Consider the following 6000-nt stretch of genomic DNA (forward strand, 5'->3'; position numbering starts at 1 on the left):
TACACACACACAGTTATGCCACTGGTGTATTTATCTGTTTATAACTAACTAGTGGGGACATTAGTGGCCTATGTGATATCAATATGAATACTCCATGTCTCCCTGGGACTCCTGAACTTCATAAGCAGTCATTTGTTCAGTTTAATTTAGTTTATTGGTTTGAGTGGATTAGGAAATGCATATATGAGCTGCAAAAATAATTATGATAGATAGATAGATAGATAGATAGATAGATAGATAGATAGATAGATAGATAGATAGATAGATAGATAGATAGATAGATAGATAGATAGATAGATAGATAGATAGATAGATAGACCAAATAATCACATTAGAACAAGGCCACACAACACTTCCTGTGGAAAAGAAATAATGGCTTCATTTGATGGTTTAGTCAAGAGGGGTACAATTTATGTTCCAGCACAGTGGCTTTCACACTCTGGGTTGTGACACTAGTGGATTGCAGCATCAGGACATGTGTACTGTGGGAAGGCTGTAATGGCTGTAATACAGGGTTTTCTTAAGTTTAAAGAGAAGATGGAATCACACACAGCACTGATGGCTACAACTGGACTCAAAGTCATTTTGGTTCACTGATAAGGAAACCATCAAAATCTTTTATTAAGAAAAAGAGAAACATAAATGCTATACTATAGAAATGTTCTGGATGACACAAAGGGGTGGGGAGCCAGACATGGAAATAATTTGATTGGAAGGTGAAGATAAGGTTGTTTAAGACCACGCTAGTGGCCGTCTGTGTTTTTAAAAACAATTTGACAAACAAACGTTGGAGAAACTGTGGTATGGTAGGAATCATTTTTTGGGACTGTGATTTTGGATAAACATCAAGGAAGAAATGAAGAAAATCTTAGGAACTGACATTCCTCCCTGGAGCCGCTACTTTTCTTATTGGAAGAAGCACCTGAACTGAATGCAATTGAATTGATCAGTGCTATATAATGCATATGTTCTTGATGATTACAAGAAAAATTATTACTTTTATCTAGATGAAGCCTAACCCTCTTGCGATAACACAATGGGTACAAAAATATCATACATGTCTATGTGATGGAACACATGACTGCCGTCCCACAGCTAAAAATTCCTTTATGTATAAGGAGATGGACACCTGTTATTCTCTACCTTGGTTAAGACTTTCATTATTTATTCTTTATACTTTAATTCTGTATTTAAGATAGTTTGGGCCTATTGAATGTTAATATACTAACTGTAACCCAAACTCAGATAGGGCCTAAAGACCTTTATACGTTTTTTTTCATTTTCATAGCTGACTTGTATGGCAAATTAGGAGTTCCATTCATTTTCATTTAGCTTTGTTAATAATACAGATATCAGAAAGAGATAGAAAAAGAAAGCAAGAAATCCTTGCAGATGAAAAGAGGAGTGAACAATGTTTAAACCAATTTCTCCCATCACTTATGCAAAATGCATGAGTGTATCATTTATAGTTGTCAATACAAATATCGGACCTGTGTGCTGTGCTATTTGTCAGAGGGATGGTGGAGACCCCCCCCCCTGTTTCCCCCTCATCGTGATTTATGCAGCTTCATACATAAACCATAGAGATATGTCAAATAAAAATAGCCTCAGTTCTGCAATGTGAGAACAGTCATTAGTGCAAAACAACAATAAAATCAGAAATGGACTTTACAATGACTGACAGTAGCGATGACACCACTTCTAGGCTACGTGATGACGCATTAAATGGGGTCGCCTCCATCCCTGTTTGGAGATTTGCAGAGATGTGTGTAAAAGTCATCAAAGCAGAACTGTTTCCTTCGTCCGTTAGGGCCACATGTACTGTAGCTTACTTATTTATATGATGACAGCATGTTATGCTATTGCATGTTGTGATTATTTTCTATTCAGTATTAAAGTTTACTGCGCACTGTGCATAGAGCTGAATTAAACGGTGACTTTCAAGAATGACATTAAGTGTTATTGGCACGTCTGGCGTTGGGGGATTAAATCATGGCTTGTTAAATTAGCATTTAACCTTTTGTTTGTGTATGATCATCATCATCTCCTGTGTGTCTGCAGGAGGAAAGGACGAGGCAGCGACTTCACAGTACATTGCTGTGAGTGAAAATATCACGCTACTTGATTAACTACATTTTTAAAAAACGGATTAAAATATTCCTAGTTTTAAGTTTCATTACTGTTTTATTAAAGTTATTAAAGTTATTTTTATAAATGTTACTCTAACAGCTGCAAGAAAAAAAGCCTAATAAGCTTCATAGTCTGTACAGGCCCAGTGTGATTTATTATCATGAATAAAAATGTTTCAAATAATACTGTGACTATACTGAGAATGTTACACTTTGTTATTGTGTTCAAGAACATATTGTACAGTCATGGTGTATTGTGTAGAACGGCGAGAGGACCCCCAGACCTCCTGCCAAATGAATCTCCCCACCATTATCCCAAATTACACGTACACCCCGGAGCTCAAAAATGACAATATTAGCATGTTAATACCATTTTTTTAAAATTTGCTCACTGTTAGTAGAACATTCAAAAATACACACATCAATACACAGCATGATGGTTTATTATTCAGGTGTCCTGATGTTAATGGGACATTTAGATACTTTGTTGTCTGTCAGTCTGCCACATTCAGAATCAGTAACACATTACAGTAAGTAACAGTAGTGTAAGAGATTGTTATGCCTCTCTTTCTTCTTAGTTCTGGAGCTCTCAGGAAAACGACCTGCTTATGTTTGTTCATTTTAATATGATCTTTTATATCAATATTTCCACCATGCGCAACCAAAAAAATTACAGAATTTGAAATGCGCCATTTTCGTCGTCAGGTTCTTTAAAAGGAAGGAATAAACCTACTGTAGCTCTTCAGAGCCTTGACAATGACAACATTGACTGACAGACATGCAGACAAATCAGTGTTGAATTCAGACATGTGGTGCATTGTTTATGTCCTTTTAATGATTTTAAAGCAAATCATTATTTTATGCTGCAATCTTATTGTTAATGCTCTATTATAGTATTTTATTTCTCTCTCTTTCTATGTTTCTGTACTTTGTTTTTATTATTAGTGTGTGTGTGTGTGTGTGTGGGGGGGGGGGGGGGGGGGGGTATGTATGTGTTTACTATGATTGGGTTTTATTTTTATTTCTCAAATTCCATGTTTTTTTCCCCCAATTTTTTCTGTTAAATGTTTGTTTTATGTAAAGCACATTGAGTTGCCACTGTGTATGAAATGCGCTATATAAATAAAACTGCCTTGCCTTGCCTTGCCTTCAAATTGGGTTACGTAATAATGAGTGGGACAATACATGATACATATCTATGTAAGCACTAAAAACAAGTAAAGATGTAGTTCATGTTCACCACATTGACAACAGTGACTACAAGGTTTTGTTCAAAGCATGTTCTGCTGCCCCCAAGTGGCAAAAAAAAAAATTAAATGAAAAAAATCAATGCTATGAATGCTGCTTTAAATGTGTGTTAAAAAGTTCATATCTGTGTTCATTTATAGAACATGTAAGATTGTATTCACCTGTTGGAGAAAAAAATGCAAACAACACTGTATTTAAACGTGCCTTTAAAATATATAAAAGTAAGTTATTCTGCATTATTATACATTTGAGTTGCACTAATGTGCCATCTGCTGCAGTGACTGCAGACTGTTGCAGCACAGTGCTCAATAATAATTGAGGACTTTTGCCATAGGCCATTAGTACAGTTACAAGGCTAATGCATCCAGCACTGTAAGCTCACTAACTTCATAATCAAGTTGTTCAAGAGGCCGCAATATGACAAACATGCATCTTAATTCAGTGGGGAAGCTGCTGTTGAATGTTCAAAAGCTTTTTAAAAAACATTTCACAGTGATGAAGTATTTGCATAATTTGGATAATGAATAAGTAGCAGTGAAAAATAATCCATCTTCCTTTTAGTGTTTCAGGAACACATAAGGCTGAGGATCCATCTTGGAAAGCACCTGTCTTTTTCCATTAAAAAGTGTATTTTTCCCCATTTACCATAATGCTTCACAATAACAAGAGTGTTTTCTAATGCTACCCTGTAAAACCACAGCAGATTTTGCCCATGGTCATAAATTACAAGCAGACAAAGGGTGATTGCCTCTCAAAGGGAAAACAAGTGGATGAGACAGGTTTAGTGAGAATTATTCAAATGAATTGCTCTTGTTTGCATAGAGAGAAAAAAAAGGGATTTTTGAAAAAGATGGGGCCGCCTCGGATGGGATGGGTAATTCCTTTTTTGCAGCCAACGTATTTATGAGTAGAGAGTTAATTCCCGTTTTTTTTCACAGAGACACGTCAACAGTCTGGATTCGCTTCTCCTCCTCTTCCTCATGTCTGCGGGCATCTATGCGTGATTGACTGTGACAAAATCCCCAGCATTTGGAGCCTCCGTTGAATACACGGTTTATTCAAAGCGTGTGATTTACATGTTGTGCATCAGCATTATGACGCCTCGGTGTCATGAATGCTATGTGAAAAACAATGCAATAAAAACCTGTGAAGTTAACATCCCTTTCAAGCTGTTTTGAGCTAATCAAAACCACAAATCTCCTGTTTGTTTTTTTTGGTTTGTTGTCTCTGTTAGAAGACAAAGAGCCAAAACTATTTTCTTACTTAAAGAGCAGATTGCAAGTTTAATTGGTTTTTTTTTAATCCTGTGATTAATGTATGGCTTTATTAGTTTAATGAGGCATAAAGCAGAAATTAAGACATTACTGATGAGAGAATCCTTACCCAGGTGTGATAATGTGTGATTCCTGTGTACTCCTGTTCTCTGACCCTTACAGAATCATGGGGGGGGGGGAGAAAAGTATGCCTCCCATACTTTTCTCCTGTCTCCTGTGGTGCATTCCTCTTATATGACATACATAATGCTTTCAAACTATCATACATTGTACCAAGTAATAATTCTCATTATCTGATATTTTAGCATCTTCCAATTCATAGCATATATCTACAAAAGACATCAAAATCATTTCCCTTAAATCTGATGTCAGTGTTTGTGCACTGGAGGTTTCTCATTTACACGTCACACTTGTGTACAGTAAGTTGAATATTGGACTCAAAGCTAGTTGTGATGTCATAAATCATATTCGTATGCCCGCTCCTTAAAATCCGATTTTCAGTGAATACAGCGAAACGTTTTGTATTGAGATGAATGTGAAACCAGTCTTCTAGAGTTCAACTCTGCACATACATCATTCTGCACAATGAAGCTCAAACATTCAACTGAAGCTACAAGAAAACTTTTTTTTTTGAGTGGAGGGGGACTTTAATGATACCCTAAATACTCTTCTACATAGAAACACAAGATGCACCTGAATCATGTATAATACTACAGGTACATCAGATTCAATCAATTCAACTTTGCTTTTGAGAAAAAGTTATTCTTTCCATCTGTTCCATCCTTCTGTTGCATCTTCTCCATCATTATGAATGACTGTGATTAAAGATGAGTTCCATGTTAGGTGCCTGATTCTAAACTTATAAGCTTTTTGTAATAGAGGCTTCGACAGCTTTGACCCCCTTAATAAGATTATTATATTGATAAAAAATAAGATTCATTAGTATATCTCTCATCTCCTGGGGCCACAGAGTGACATCTTGTGCCTTTGACTGTTAATTCATCATGTATAGTTAAAGTGTTTTGGTTTGTTAGTGAGATATTTATGTGTTTATCTTTTTTTAATCACTTGTAAACAAGATGGTCTTATTGTCATTCATGCTTATTTGTGAAAGCTTACATGTAAAACACAAGTAAGCTGACACATCTTTTAACTGTATTTTAGTTTTCTGAATATTTTCACCTTTTCTACTTGTCAAAAAAAACAGTTGGCAACTACATAACTGTCTCCAGAGTCGTGATGAGGAAAAGGAGTTGGGCTGCCTATCAACATCTATTATATATAGAGTGTCTATTAGAAAACTAGTAGTATATTTGTTCTTTGGTGAAATCTTCATTCCTGACTCTCTA

Source organism: Scomber scombrus, chromosome 17, assembly GCF_963691925.1.
Source record: "Scomber scombrus chromosome 17, fScoSco1.1, whole genome shotgun sequence".
Classification (NCBI taxonomy): domain Eukaryota; kingdom Metazoa; phylum Chordata; class Actinopteri; order Scombriformes; family Scombridae; genus Scomber; species Scomber scombrus.